The sequence below is a fragment of the Festucalex cinctus genome, chromosome 7, assembly GCF_051991245.1.
Source record: "Festucalex cinctus isolate MCC-2025b chromosome 7, RoL_Fcin_1.0, whole genome shotgun sequence".
Taxonomy (NCBI): Eukaryota; Metazoa; Chordata; class Actinopteri; order Syngnathiformes; family Syngnathidae; genus Festucalex; species Festucalex cinctus.
In genome coordinates, this window is record NC_135417.1 from 23622340 (window position 1) to 23636874 (window position 14535).

The window sequence follows — 14535 nt, forward strand, 5'->3', positions numbered from 1 at the left end:
TGCAGGGGAATTAGCTTAAATGGTAGAGCGCTTGCATCGCATGCGAGAGGTAGTGGGATCAATGCCCACATTCTCCAATTGGACTTTGCCTGCCCGTTAACTTGTTGTTGTTGTTTTTGGTGATTTTCTTTTGTGAGTTAAAGGGGAATTAGCTCAAATGGTGGAGCGCTTGCTTCGCATTCGAGAGGTAGTGGGATCGATGCCCACATTCTCCATTTGGATTTTACCTGCTCGTAATGTTTGTTGTTGTTGTTTTTGGTGATTTTCTTTTGTGAGTTAAAGGGGAATTAGCTCAAATGGTAGAGCGCTTGCTTTGCATGCGAGAGGTAGTGGCATCGATGCCCACATTCTCTATTTGGATTATGCCTGATCGTAACGTTTGTTGTTGTTTTTGGTGATTTTCTTGTATGCTTTGCAGGGGAACTAGTTCAAATGGTAGAATGCTCGCTTAGCGTTCGTGGGATCGATGCCCACATTCTCCACTTGGATTTTGCCTGCTCGTTAACATTTGTTGTTGTTGTTTTTGGTGATTATCTTCTTTGAGTTGCAGTTGAATTAGCTCAAATGGTAGAGCGCTTGCTGAGCATGTGAGAGGTAGTGGGTTCGATACCCACATTCTCCATTTGGATTTTGCCTGGTCGTTAACTTTTATTGTTGTTGTTTTTGGTGATTTTCTTGTGTGATTTAGAGGGGAATTAGCTCAAATGGTAGAGTGCTCGCTTTGCATGCGAGAGGTAGTGGGATCAATGCCCACATTCTCCAATTGTATTATGCCTGCTCGTTAACTTGTTGTTGTTGTTTTTGGTGATTTTGTACTGTGAGATGAAGGGGAATTAGCTCAAATGGTAGAGCGCTCGCTTAGCATGCGAGAGGTAGTGGGATCGATACCCACATTCTCCATTTGGATTTTGCCTGCTCGTCAACTTTTGTTGTTGTTGTTTTTGGTGATTATCTTCTTTGAGTTGCAGGGGAATTAGCTCAAATGGTAGAGCGTTCGCTTTGCATGCAAGAGGTAGTGGGATTGATGCCCACATTCTCCAATTGGATTGTGCTTGCTCGTTAACTTTTGTCGTTTTTGATGATTTTCTTGCATTAATTTGAGGGAAATTAGCTCAAATGGTAGAGCGCTCGCTTTGCATACGAGAGGTAGTGGGATCAATGCCCACATTCTCCAATTGGAGTTTGCCTCCCCGTTAACGTTGTTGTTGTTGTTGTTTTTGGTGATTTTCTTGTGTGAGTTAAAGGGGAATTAGCTCAAATGGTAGAGCGGTTGCTGAGCATGCGAGAGGTAGTGGGTTCGATGCCCACATTCTCCATTTGGATTTTGCCTGGTCGTTAACTTTTATTGTTGTTGTTTTTGGTGATTTTCTTGTGTGATTTAGAGGGGTATTAGCTCAAATGGTAGAGCGCTCGCTTTGCATGCGAGAGGTAGTGGGATCAATGCCCACATTCTCCAATTGGATTATGCCTGCTCGTTAACTTGTTGTTGTTGTTGTTTTTGGTGATTTTCTTCTGCGAGCTGCAGGGGAATTAGCTCAAATGGTAGAGCGCTTGCTTTGCATGCGAGAGGTAGTGGCATCGATGCCCACATTCTCCATTTGGATTATGCCTGATCGTAACGTTTGTTGTTGTTTTTGGTGATTTTCTTGTATGCTTTGCAGGGGAAGTAGTTCAAATGGTAGAATGCTCGCTTAGCGTTCGTGGGATCGATGCCCACATTCTCCACTTGGATTTTGCCTGCTCGTTAACTTTTGTTGTTGCTATTTTTGGTGATTAACTTTTGAGTTGCAGGGGAGTTAGCTCAAATGGTAGAGCGCTCGCTTTGCATGCAAGAGGTAGTGGGATTGATGCCCAAATTCTCCAATTGGATTGTACTTGCTCGTTAACTTTTGTTGTTTTTGATGATTTTCTTGCATTATATTAAGGGGAATTAGCTCAAATGGTAGAGCACTTGCTTCGCATGTGAGAGGTAGTGGGATCGATGCCCACATTCTCCAGTTGGATTTTGCTTGCTCGTTAACTTTTGTTGTTTTTGATGATTTTCTTGCAGTAATTGAGGGGAATTAGCTCAAATGAAAGAGCGCTCGCTGAGCATGTGAGAGGTAGTGAGATTGATGCCCACATTCTCCATTTGGATTTTGCCTGCTTGTTAAATTTTGTTGTTGTTGTTTTTGGTGACTTTCTTGTATGCTTTGCAGGGGAAGTAGTTCAAATTGTAGAATGCTCGCTTAGCGTTTGTGGGATCGATGCCCACATTCTCCATTTGGATTTTGCCTGCTCGTTAACTTTTGTTGTTGTTGTTTTTGGTGATTATCTTCTTTGAGCTGCAGGGGAATTAACTCAAATGGTAGAGCGCTCGCTTTGCATGCGAGAGGTAGTGGGATTGATGCCCACATTCTCCATTTGGATTTTACCTGCTCGTAATGTTTGTTGTTGTTGTTTTTGGTGATTTTCTTTTGTGAGTTAAAGGGCAATTAGCTCAAATGGTAGAGTGGTTGCTTCGCATGCGAGAAGTAGTGGGATCGATACCCACGTTCTCCGTTCGAATTTTGCCTGATCGTAACGTTTGTTGTTGTTTTTGGTGATTTTCTTGTATGCTTTGCAGGGGAAGTCGCTCAAATGGTAGAATGCTCGCTGAGCGTTTTTGGGATCGATGCCCACATTCTCCATTTGGATTATGACTGATCGTAACGTTTGTTGTTGTTTTTGGTGATTTTCTTGTGTGATTTAGAGGGGAATTAGCTCAAATGGTAGAGTTCTCGCTTTGCATGAGAGAGGTAGTGGGATCAATGCCCACATTCTCCAATTGGATTATGCCTGCTCGTTAAGTTGTTGTTTTTGGTGATTTTCTTCTGTGAGCTGCAGGGGAATTAGCTTAAATGGTAGAGCGCTTGCATCGCATGCGAGAGGTAGTGGGATCAATGCCCACATTCTCCAATTGGACTTTGCCTGCCCGTTAACTTGTTGTTGTTGTTTTTGGTGATTTTCTTTTGTGAGTTAAAGGGGAATTAGCTCAAATGGTGGAGCGCTTGCTTCGCATTCGAGAGGTAGTGGGATCGATGCCCACATTCTCCATTTGGATTTTACCTGCTCGTAATGTTTGTTGTTGTTGTTTTTGGTGATTTTCTTTTGTGAGTTAAAGGGGAATTAGCTCAAATGGTAGAGCGCTTGCTTTGCATGCGAGAGGTAGTGGCATCGATGCCCACATTCTCTATTTGGATTATGCCTGATCGTAACGTTTGTTGTTGTTTTTGGTGATTTTCTTGTATGCTTTGCAGGGGAACTAGTTCAAATGGTAGAATGCTCGCTTAGCGTTCGTGGGATCGATGCCCACATTCTCCACTTGGATTTTGCCTGCTCGTTAACATTTGTTGTTGTTGTTTTTGGTGATTATCTTCTTTGAGTTGCAGTTGAATTAGCTCAAATGGTAGAGCGCTTGCTGAGCATGTGAGAGGTAGTGGGTTCGATACCCACATTCTCCATTTGGATTTTGCCTGGTCGTTAACTTTTATTGTTGTTGTTTTTGGTGATTTTCTTGTGTGATTTAGAGGGGAATTAGCTCAAATGGTAGAGTGCTCGCTTTGCATGCGAGAGGTAGTGGGATCAATGCCCACATTCTCCAATTGTATTATGCCTGCTCGTTAACTTGTTGTTGTTGTTTTTGGTGATTTTGTACTGTGAGATGAAGGGGAATTAGCTCAAATGGTAGAGCGCTCGCTTAGCATGCGAGAGGTAGTGGGATCGATACCCACATTCTCCATTTGGATTTTGCCTGCTCGTCAACTTTTGTTGTTGTTGTTTTTGGTGATTATCTTCTTTGAGTTGCAGGGGATTTAGCTCAAATGGTAGAGCGCTCGCTTTGCATACGAGAGGTAGTGGGATCAATACCCACATTCTCCAATTGGAGTTTGCCTCCCCGTTAACGTTGTTGTTGTTGTTTTTGGTGATTTTCTTGTGTGAGTTAAAGGGGAATTAGCTCAAATGGTAGAGCGGTTGCTGAGCATGCGAGAGGTAGTGGGTTCGATGCCCACATTCTCCATTTGGATTTTGCCTGGTCGTTAACTTTTATTGTTGTTGTTTTTGGTGATTTTCTTGTGTGATTTAGAGGGGTATTAGCTCAAATGGTAGAGCGCTCGCTTTGCATGCGAAAGGTAGTGGGATCAATGCCCACATTCTCCAATTGGATTATGCCTGCTCGTTAACTTGTTGTTGTTGTTGTTTTTGGTGATTTTCTTCTGCGAGCTGCAGGGGAATTAGCTTAAATGGTAGAGCGCTTGCATCGCATGCGAGAGGTAGTGGGATCAATGCCCACATTCTCCAATTGGACTTTGCCTGCCCGTTAACTTGTTGTTGTTGTTGTTTTTGGTGATTTTCTTTTGTGAGTCACAGGGGAATTAGCTCAAATGGTGGAGCGCTTGCTTCGCATTCGAGAGGTAGTCGGATCGATGCCCACATTCTCCATTTGGATTTTACCTGCTCGTAATGTTTGTTGTTGTTGTTTTTGGTGATTTTCTTTTGTGAGTTAAAGGGGAATTAGCTCAAATGGTAGAGCGCTTGCTTCGCATGCGAGAGGTAGTGGGATCAATGCCCACATTCTCCATTTGGATTTTACCTTCTCGTAATGTTTGTTGTTGTTGTTTTTGGTGATTTTCTTTTGTCAGTTAAAGGGGAATTAGGTCAAATGGTAGAGCGCTTTCTTTGCATCCGAGAGGTAGTGGCATCGATGCCCACATTCTCCATTTGGATTATGCCTGATCGTAACTTCTGTTGTTGTTTTTGGTGATTTTCTTGTATGCTTTGCAGGGGAACTAGTTCAAATGGTAGAATGCTCGCTTCACGTTCGTGGGATCGATGCCCACATTCTCCACTTGGATTTTGCCTGCTCGTTAACATTTGTTGTTGTTGTTTTTGGTGATTATCTTCTTTGAGTTGCAGTTGAATTAGCTCAAATGGTAGAGCGTTCGCTTTGCATGCAAGAGGTAGTGGGATTGATGCCCGCATTCTCCAATTGGATTGTGCTTGCTCGTTAACTTTTGTTGTTTTTGATGATTTTCTTGCATTAATTGGAGGGAAATTAGCTCAAATGGTAGAGCGCTCGCTTTGCATGCGAGAGGTAGTTGGATCAATGCCCACATTCTCCAATTGGAGTTTGCCTGCCCGTTAACTTGTTGTTGTTGTTGTTTTTGGTGATTTTCTTGTGTGAGTTAAAGGGGAATTAGCTCAAATGGTAGAGCGCTCGCTTTTCATGCGAGAGGTAGTGGGATCAATGCCCACATTCTCCAATTGGAGTTTGCCTCCCCGTTAACGTTGTTGTTGTTGTTTTTGGTGATTTTCTTGTGTAAGTTAAAGGGGAATTAGCTCAAATGGTACAGCGGTTGCTGAGCATGCGAGAGGTAGTGGGTTCGATGCCCACATTCTCCATTTGGATTTTGCCTGGTCGTTAACTTTTATTGTTGTTGTTTTTGGTGATTTTCTTGTGTGATTTAGAGGGGTATTAGCTCAAATGGTAGAGCGCTCGCTTTGCATGCGAGAGGTAGTGGGATCAATGCCCACATTCTCCAATTGGATTATGCCTGCTCGTTAACTTGTTGTTGTTGTTTTTGGTGATTTTGTACTGTAAGATAAAGGGGAATTAGCTCAAATGGTAGAGCGCTCGCTTAGCATGCGAGAGGTAGTGGGATCGATGCCCACATTCTCCATTTGGATTTTGCCTGCTCGTCAACTTTTGTTGTTGTTTTTGGTGATTATCTTCTTTGAGTTGCAGGGGTATTAGCTCAAATGGTAGAGCGCTTGCTTCGCATGCGAGCGGTAGTGGGCTCGATCCCCACATTCTCGCATTGGATTTTGCTTGCTCGTTAACTTTTGTTGTTTTTGATGATTTTGTTGCAATAATTGGAGGGGAATTAGCTCAAATGGTAGAGAGCTTGCTTAGCATGTGAGAGGTAGTGGAATCGATGCCCACATTCTCCTATTGGATTTTACCTGCTCGTAATGTTTGTTGTTGTTCTTTTTGGTGATTTTCTTTTGTGAGTTTAAGGGGAATTAGCTCAAATGGTAGAGCGCGTGCTTTGCATGCGAGAGGTAGTGGCATCGATGCCCACATTCTCCATTTGGATTATGCCTGATCGTAACGTTTGTTGTTGTTTTTGGTGATTTTCTTGTATGCTTTGCAGGGGAACTAGTTCAAATGGTAGAATGCTCGCTTAGCGTTCGTGGGATCGATGCCCACATTCTCCACTTGGATTTTGCCTGCTCGTTAACATTTGTTGTTGTTGTTTTTGGTGATTATCTTCTTTGAGTTGCAGTTGAATTAGCTCAAATGGTAGAGTGTTTGCTTTGCATGCAAGAGGTAGTGGGATTGATGCCCACATTCTCCAATTGGATTGTGCTTGCTCGTTAACTTTTGTTGTTTTTGATGATTTTCTTGCATTAATTGGAGGGAAATTAGCTCAAATGGTAGAGCGCTCGCTTTGCATGCGAGAGGTAGTGGGATCAATTCCCACATTCTCCAATTGGAGTTTGCCTGCCCGTTAACTTGTTGTTGTTGTTGTTTTTGGTGATTTTCTGGTGTGAGTTAAAGGGGAATTAGCTCAAATGGTAGAGCGCTCGCTTTGCATGCGAGAGGTAGTGGGATCAATGCCCACATTCTCCAATTGGAGTTTGCCTGCCCGTTAATTTGTTGTTGTTGTTGTTTTTGGTGATTTTCTTGTGTGAGTTAAAGGGGAATTAGCTCAAATGGTAGAGCGCTCGCTTTGCATGCGAGAGGTAGTGGGATCAATGCCCACATTCTCCAATTGGATTATGCCTGCTCGTTAACTTGTTGTTGTTGTTTTTGGTGATTTTCTTCTGTGAGCTGCAGGGGAATTAGCTTAAATGGTAGAGCGCTTGCATCGCATGCGAGAGGTAGTGGGATCAATGCCCACATTCTCCAATTGGACTTTGCCTGCCCGTTAACTTGTTGTTGTTGTTGTTGTTTTTGGTGATTTTCTTTTGTGAGTTAAAGGGGAATTAGCTCAAATGGTGGAGCGCTTGCTTCGCATTCGAGAGGTAGTGGGATCGATGCCCACATTCTCCACTTGGATTTTGCCTGCTCGTTAACTTTTGTTGTTGTTGTTTTTGGTGATTATCTTCTTTGAGTTGCAGGGGAATTAGCTCAAATGGTAGAGCGCTCGCTTTGCTTGCGAGAGGTAGTGGGATCAATGCCCACATTCACCATTTGGATTTTGCCTGGTCGTTAACTTTTATTGTTGTTGTTTTTGGTGATTTTCTTGTGTGATTTAGAGGGGAATTAGTTCAAATGGCAGAGCGCTCGCTTTGCATGCGAGAGGTAGTGGGATCAATGCCCACATTCTCCAATTGGATTATGCCTGCTCGTTAACTTGTTGTTGTTGTTTTTGGTGATTTTTTTCTGTGAGCTGCAGGGGAATTAGCTTAAATGGTAGAGCGCTTGCATCGCATGCGAGAGGTAGTGGGATCAATGCCCACATTCTCCAATTGGACTTTGCCTGCCCGTTAACTTGTTGTTGTTTTTGGTGATTTTCTTTTGTGAGTTAAAGGGGAATTAGCTCAAATGGTGGAGCGCTTGCTTCGCATTCGAGAGGTAGTGGGATCGATGCCCACATTCTCTATTTGGATTTTACCTGCTTGTAATGTTTGTTGTTGTTGTTTTTGGTGATTTTCTTTTGTGAGTTAAAGGGGAATTAGCTCAAATGGTGGAGCGCTTGCTTCGCATGCGAGAGGTAGTGGGATCAAAGCCCACATTCTCCATTTGGATTTTACCTTCTCGTAATGTTTGATGTTGTTGTTTTTGGTGATTTTCTTTTGTCAGTTAAAGGGGAATTAGGTCAAATGGTAGAGCGCTTTCTTTGCTCCGAGAGGTAGTGGCATCGATGCCCACATTCTCCATTTGGATTTTGCCTGCTCGTTAACTTTTGTTGTTGCTGTTTTTGGTGATTATCTTCTTTGAGTTGCAGTTGAATTAGCTCAAATGGTAGAGCGCTTGCTTTGCATGCAAGAGGTAGTGGGATTGATGCCCACATTCTCCAATTGTATTATGCCTGCTCGTTAACTTGTTGTTGTTGTTTTTGGTGATTTTGTACTGTGAGATGAAGGGGAATTAGCTCAAATGGTAGAGCGCTCGCTTAGCATGCGAGAGGTAGTCGGATCGATGCCCTCATTCTCCATTTGGATTTTGCCTGCTCGTCAACTTTTGTTGTTGTTTTTGGTGATTATCTTCTTTGAGTTGCAGGGGTATTAGCTCAAATGGTAGAGCGCTTGCTTCGCATGCGAGCGGTAGTGGGATCGATCCCCACATTCTCCCATTGGATTTTGCTTGCTCGTTAACTTTTGTTGTTTTTGATGATTTTGTTGCAATAATTGGAGGGGTTTTAGCTCAAATGGTAGAGTGCTTGCTTCGCATGCGAGAGGTGTTGGGATCAATACCCACATTCTCCATTTGGATTTTACCTGCTCGTAATGATTGTTGTTGTTCTTTTTGGTGATTTTCTTTTGTGAGTTTAAGGGGAATTAGCTCAAATGGTAGAGCGCTTGCTTTGCATGCGAGAGGTAGTGGCATCGATGCCCACATTCTCCATTTGGATTATGCCGGATCGTAACGTTTGTTGTTGTTTTTGGTGATTTTCTTGTATGCTTTGCAGGGGAACTAGTTCAAATGGTAGAATGCTCGCTTAGCGTTCGTGGGATCGATGCCCACATTCTCCACTTGGATTTTGCCTGCTCGTTAACATTTGTTGTTGTTGTTTTTGGTGATTATCTTCTTTGAGTTGCAGTTGAATTAGCTCAAATGGTAGAGCGTTTGCTTTGCATGCAAGAGGTAGTGGGATTGATGCCCACATTCTCCAATTGGATTGTGCTTGCTCGTTAACTTTTGTTGTTTTTGATGATTTTCTTGCATTAATTGGAGGGGAATTAGCTCAAATGGTAGAGCGCTCGCTTTGCATGCGAGAGGTAGTGGGATCAATGCCCACATTCTCCAATTGGAGTTTGCCTGCAAGTTAATTTGTTGTTGTTGTTGTTTTTGGTGATTTTCTTGTGTGAGTTAAAGGGGAATTAGCTCAAATGGTAGAGCGCTTGCTGAGCATGTGAGAGGTAGTGTGTTCGATACCCACATTCTCCATTTGGATTTTGCCTGGTCGTTAACTTTTATTGTTGTTGTTTTTGGTGATTTTCTTGTGTGATTTAGAGGGGAATTAGCTCATATGGTAGAGCGCTCGCTTTGCATGCGAGAGGTAGTGGGATCAATGCCCACATTCTCCAATTGGATTATGCCTGCTCGTTAACTTGTTGTTGTTGTTTTTGGTGATTTTCTTCTGTGAGCTGCAGGGGAATTAGCTTAAATGGTAGAGAGCTTGCATCGCATGCGAGAGGTTGTGGGATCAATGCCCACATTCTCCAATTGGACTTTGCCTGCCCGTTAACTTGTTGTTGTTGTTGTTTTTGGTGATTTTCTTTTGTGAGTTAAAGGGGAATTAGCTCAAATGGTGGAGCGCTTGCTTCGCATTCGAGAGGTAGTGGGATCGATGCCCACATTCTCCATTTGGATTTTACCTGCTCGTAATGTTTGTTGTTGTTGTTTTTGGTGATTTTCTTTTGTGAGTTAAAGGGGAATTAGCTCAAATGGTAGAGCGCTTGCTTCGCATGCGAGAGGTAGTGGGATCAATGCCCACATTCTCCATTTGGATTTTACATTCTCGTAATGTTTGTTGTTGTTGTTTTTGGTGATTTTCTTTTGTCAGTTAAAGGGGAATTAGGTCAAATGGTAGAGCGCTTTCTTTGCATCCGAGAGGTAGTGGCATCGATGCCCACATTCTCCATTTGGATTATGCCTGATCGTAACGTTTGTTGTTGTTTTTGGTGATTTTCTTGTATGCTTTGCAGGGGAACTAGTTCAAATGGTAGAATGCTCGCTTCGCGTTCGTGGGATCGATGCCCACATTCTCCACTTGGATTTTGCCTGCTCGTTAACTTTTGTTGTTGCTGTTTTTGGTGATTATCTTCTTTGAGTTGCAGTTGAATTAGCTCAAATGGTAGAGCGCTCGCTTTGCATGCAAGAGGTAGTGGGATTGATGCCCACATTCTCCAATTGGATTGTGCTTGCTCGTTAACTTTTGTTGTTTTTGATGATTTTCTTGCATTAATTGGAGGGGAATTAGCTCAAATGGTAGAGCGCTCGCTTTGCATGCGAGAGGTAGTGGGTTCGATACCCACATTCTCCATTTGGATTTTGCCTGGTCGTTAACTTTTATTGTTGTTGTTTTTGGTGATTTTCTTGTGTGATTTAGAGGGGAATTAGCTCAAATGGTAGAGTGCTCGCTGTGCATGCGAGAGGTTGTGGGATCAATGCCCACATTATCCAATTGTATTATGCCTGCTCGTTAACTTGTTGTTGTTGTTTTTGGTGATTTTGAACTGTGAGATGAAGGGGAATTAGCTCAAATGGTAGAGCGCTCGCTTAGCATGCGAGAGGTAGTGGGATCGATACCCACATTCTCCATTTGGATTTTGCCTGCTCGTCAACTTTTGTTGTTGTTGTTTTTGGTGATTATCTTCTTTGAGTTGCAGGGGTATTAGCTCAAATGGTAGAGCGCTTGCTTCGCATGCGAGTGGTAGTGGGATCGATCCCCATATTCTCCTATTGGATTTTGCTTGCTCGTTAACTTTTGTTGTTTTTTGATGATTTTGTTGCAATAATTGGAGGGGAATTTGCTCAAATGGTAGAGCGCTTGCTTAGCATGCGAGAGGTCGTGGAATTGATGCCCACATTCTCCAATTGGATTTTACCTGCTCGTAATGTTTGTTGTTGTTCTTTTTGGTGACTTTCTTATGTGAGTTTAAGGGTAATTAGCTCAAATGGTAGAGTGCTTGCTTCGCATGCGAGAGGTGTTGGGATCAATACCCACATTCTCCATTTGGATTTTACCTGCTCGTAATGTTTGTTGTTGTTGTTTTTGGTGACTTTCTTTTGTGAGTTAAAGGGGAATTAGCTCAAATGTTAGAGCGCTTGCTTTGCATGCGAGAGGTAGTGGCATCGATGCCCACATTCTCCATTTGGATTATGCCTGATCGTAACGTTTGTTGTTGTTTTTGGTGATTTTCTTGTATGCTTTGCAGGGGAAGTAGTTCAAATGGTAGAATGCTCGCTTAGCGTTCGTGGGATCGATGCCCACATTCTCCACTTGGATTTTGCCTGCTCGTTAACTTTTGTTGTTGTTGTTTTTGGTGATTATCTTCTTTGAGTTGCAGGGGAATTAGCTCAAATGGTAGAGCGCTCGCTTTGCATGCGAGAGGTAGTGGGATCAATGCCCACATTCTCCATTTGGATTTTGCCTGGTCGTTAACTTTTATTGTTGTTGTTTTTGGTGATTTTCTTGTGTGATTTAGAGGGGAATTAGTTCAAATGGTAGAGCGCTCACTTTGCATGCGAGAGGTAGTGGGATCAATGCCCACATTCTCCAATTGGATTATGCCTGCTCGTTAACTTGTTGTTGTTGTTTTTGGTGATTTTCTTCTGTGAGCTGCAGGGGAATTAGCTTAAATGGTAGAGCGCTTGCATCGCATGCGAGAGGTAGTGGGATCAATGCCCACATTCTCCAATTGGACTTTGCCTGCCCGTTAACTTGTTGTTGTTTTTAGTGATTTTCTTCTGTGAGCTGCAGGGGAATTAGCTTAAATGGTAGAGCGCTTGCATCGCATGCGAGAGGTAGTGGGATCAATGCCCACATTCTCCAATTGGACTTTGCCTGCCCGTTAACTTGTTGTTGTTTTTGGTGATTTTCTTTTGTGAGTTAAAGGGGAATTAGCTCAAATGGTGGAGCGCTTGCTTCGCATTCGAGAGGTAGTGGGATCGATGCCCACATTCTCTATTTGGATTTTACCTGCTCGTAATGTTTGTTGTTGTTCTTTTTGGTGATTTTCTTTTGTGAGTTTAAGGGTAATTAGCTCAAATGGTACAGTGCTTGCTTCGCATGCGAGAGGTGTTGGGATCAATACCCACATTCTCCATTTGGATTTTACCTGCTCGTAATGTTTGTTGTTGTTGTTTTTGGTGACTTTCTTTTGTGAGTTAAAGGGGAATTAGCTCAAATGGTAGAGCGCTTGCTTTGCATGCGAGAGGTAGTGGCATCGATGCCCACATTCTCCAGTTGGATTATGCCTGATCGTAACGTTTGTTGTTGTTTTTGGTGATTTTCTTGTATGCTTTGCAGGGGAAGTAGTTCAAATGGTAGAATGCTCGCTTAGCGTTCGTGGGATCGATGCCCACATTCTCCACTTGGATTTTGCCTGCTCGTTAACTTTTGTTGTTGTTGTTTTTGGTGATTATCTTCTTTGAGTTGCAGGGGAATTAGCTCAAATGGTAGAGCGCTCGCTTTGCATGCAAGAGGTAGTGGGATTGATGCCCACATTCTCCAATTGGATTGTACTTGCTCGTTAACTTTTGTTGTTTTTGATGATTTTCTTGCATTATTTTAAGTGGAATTAGCTCAAATGGTAGAGCACTTGCTTCGCATGTGAGAGGTAGTGGGATCGATGCCCATTTTCTCCAATTGGATTTTGCTTGCTCGTTAACTTTTGTTGTTTTTGATGATTTTCTTACAGTAATTGAGGGGAATTAGCTCAAATGAAAGAGCGCTCGCTGAGCATGTGAGAGGTAGTGAGATTGATGCCCACATTCTCCATTTGGATTTTGCCTGCTCGTTAAATTTTGTTGTTGTTTTTGGTGATTTTCTTTTGTGAGTTAAAGGGCAATTAGCTCAAATGGTAGAGTGGTTGCTTCGCATGCGAGAAGTAGTGGGATTGATACCCACGTTCTCCATTCGAATTTTGCCTGATCGTAACGTTTGTTGTTGTTTTTGGTGATTTTCTTGTATGCTTTGCAGGGGAAGTCGCTCAAATGGTAGAATGCTCGCTGAGCGTTTTTGGGATCGATGCCCACATTCTCCATTTGGATTTTGCCTGCTCGTTACCTTTTGTTGTTGATGTTTTTGGTGATTATCTTCTTTCAGCTGCAGGGGAATTAGCTCAAATGGTAGAGCGCTCGCTTTGCATGCGAGAGGTAGTGGGTTCGATGCCCACATTCTCCATTTGGATTTTGCCTGGTCGTTAACATTTGTTGTTGTTGTTTTTGGTGATTTTCTTGTGTGAGTTGAAGGGGAATTAGCTCAAGTGGTAGAGCGCTTGCTTTGCATGCGAGAGGTAGTGGGATCGATGCCCACATTCACCAATAGGATTTTACCTGCCCGTTAACTTGTTGTTGTTGTTGTTTTTGGTGATTTTCTTGTGTGAGTTAAAGGGGAATTAGCTCAAATGGTAGAGCGCTTGCTGAGCGTGCGAGAGTTAGTGGGTTCGATACCCACATTCTCCATTTGGATTTTGCCTGGTCGTTAACTTTTATTGTTGTTGTTTTTGGTGATTTTCTTGTGTGTTTTAGAGGGGAATTAGCTCAAATGGTAGAGCGCTCGCTTTGCATGCGAGAAGTAGTGGGATCAATGCCCACATTCTCCAATTGTATTATGCCTGCTCGTTAACTTGTTGTTGTTGTTTTTGGTGATTTTGTACCGTGAGATGAAGGGGAATTAGCTCAAATGGTAGAGCGCTCGCTTAGCATGCGAGAGGTAGTGGGATCGATGCCCACATTCTCCATTTGGATTTTGCCTGCTCGTCAACTTTTGTTGTTGTTGTTTTTGGTGATTATCTTCTTTGAGTTGCAGGGGTATTAGCTTACATGGTAGAGCGCTTGCTTCGCATGCGAGCGGTAGTGGGATCGATCCCCACATTCTCCCATTGGATTTTGCTTGCTCGTTAACTTTTGTTGTTTTTGATGATTTTGTTGCAATAATTGGAGGCGAATTAGCTCAAATGGTAGAGCGCTTGCTTAGCATGCGAGAGGTCGTGGAATCGATGCCCACTTTCTCAAATTGGATTTTACCTGCTCGTAATGTTTGTTGTTGTTGTTTTTGGTGATTTTGTACTGTAAGATTAAGGGGAATTAGCTCAAATGGTAGAGCGCTCGCTTAGCATGCGAGAGGTAGTGGGATCGATGCCCACATTCTCCATTTGGATTTTGCCTGCTCGTCAACTTTTGTTGTTGTTTTTGGTGATTATCTTCTTTGAGCTGCAGGGGTATTACCTCAAATGGTAGAGCGCTTGCTTCGCATGCGAGCGGTAGTGGGATCGATCCCCACATTCTCCCATTGGATTTTGCTTGCTCGTTAACTTTTGTTGTTTTTGATGATTTTGTTGCAATAATTGGAGGGGGGGCGGCACGGTAGTCGAGTGGTTAGCACGTCCGCTTCCCAGTTCTGAGGACTCCGGTTCGAGTCCAGGCTTGGACCTTCCTGGGTGGAGTTTGCATGTTCTCCCCGTGCCCGCGTGGGTCTTCTCCGGGTACTCCGGTCTCCTCCCACATTCCAAAGACATGCATGGCAGGTTAATTGGGCGCTCTGAATTGTCCCTAGGTGTGCTTGTGAGTGTGGATGGTTGTTCGTCTCTGTGTGCCCTGCGATTGGTTGGCAACCA

General features: G+C 43.1%; 14 non-coding genes across 14 annotated transcripts; all 14 read left to right on the forward strand.

The window, feature by feature from the left end:
- The first annotated feature begins 827 nt into the window (after nt 1-827).
- On the forward strand, nt 828-900 carry trnaa-agc (transfer RNA alanine (anticodon AGC)). The gene has a single exon. It is a non-coding gene; the product is annotated as a tRNA-Ala (tRNA).
- Nucleotides 901-3687: 2787 nt separating this feature from the next.
- On the forward strand, nt 3688-3760 carry trnaa-agc (transfer RNA alanine (anticodon AGC)). Its single transcript has one exon. It is a non-coding gene; the product is annotated as a tRNA-Ala (tRNA).
- Nucleotides 3761-5209: 1449 nt separating this feature from the next.
- Nucleotides 5210-5282, forward strand: trnae-uuc (transfer RNA glutamic acid (anticodon UUC)). Its single transcript has one exon. It is a non-coding gene; the product is annotated as a tRNA-Glu (tRNA).
- Nucleotides 5283-5626: 344 nt separating this feature from the next.
- Nucleotides 5627-5699, forward strand: trnaa-agc (transfer RNA alanine (anticodon AGC)). The gene has a single exon. It is a non-coding gene; the product is annotated as a tRNA-Ala (tRNA).
- Nucleotides 5700-6438: 739 nt separating this feature from the next.
- trnaa-ugc (transfer RNA alanine (anticodon UGC)) lies at nt 6439-6511 on the forward strand. Its single transcript has one exon. It is a non-coding gene; the product is annotated as a tRNA-Ala (tRNA).
- Nucleotides 6512-6579: 68 nt separating this feature from the next.
- Nucleotides 6580-6652, forward strand: trnaa-ugc (transfer RNA alanine (anticodon UGC)). Its single transcript has one exon. It is a non-coding gene; the product is annotated as a tRNA-Ala (tRNA).
- A 68-nt stretch (nt 6653-6720) lies between these two features.
- trnaa-ugc (transfer RNA alanine (anticodon UGC)) lies at nt 6721-6793 on the forward strand. The gene has a single exon. It is a non-coding gene; the product is annotated as a tRNA-Ala (tRNA).
- Nucleotides 6794-8922: 2129 nt separating this feature from the next.
- On the forward strand, nt 8923-8995 carry trnaa-ugc (transfer RNA alanine (anticodon UGC)). Its single transcript has one exon. It is a non-coding gene; the product is annotated as a tRNA-Ala (tRNA).
- A 1167-nt stretch (nt 8996-10162) lies between these two features.
- Nucleotides 10163-10235, forward strand: trnaa-ugc (transfer RNA alanine (anticodon UGC)). The gene has a single exon. It is a non-coding gene; the product is annotated as a tRNA-Ala (tRNA).
- A 205-nt stretch (nt 10236-10440) lies between these two features.
- trnaa-agc (transfer RNA alanine (anticodon AGC)) lies at nt 10441-10513 on the forward strand. The gene has a single exon. It is a non-coding gene; the product is annotated as a tRNA-Ala (tRNA).
- A 748-nt stretch (nt 10514-11261) lies between these two features.
- Nucleotides 11262-11334, forward strand: trnaa-ugc (transfer RNA alanine (anticodon UGC)). Its single transcript has one exon. It is a non-coding gene; the product is annotated as a tRNA-Ala (tRNA).
- A 1693-nt stretch (nt 11335-13027) lies between these two features.
- trnaa-ugc (transfer RNA alanine (anticodon UGC)) lies at nt 13028-13100 on the forward strand. The gene has a single exon. It is a non-coding gene; the product is annotated as a tRNA-Ala (tRNA).
- A 486-nt stretch (nt 13101-13586) lies between these two features.
- Nucleotides 13587-13659, forward strand: trnaa-agc (transfer RNA alanine (anticodon AGC)). Its single transcript has one exon. It is a non-coding gene; the product is annotated as a tRNA-Ala (tRNA).
- Nucleotides 13660-13999: 340 nt separating this feature from the next.
- trnaa-agc (transfer RNA alanine (anticodon AGC)) lies at nt 14000-14072 on the forward strand. The gene has a single exon. It is a non-coding gene; the product is annotated as a tRNA-Ala (tRNA).
- Nucleotides 14073-14535: the final 463 nt, after the last annotated feature.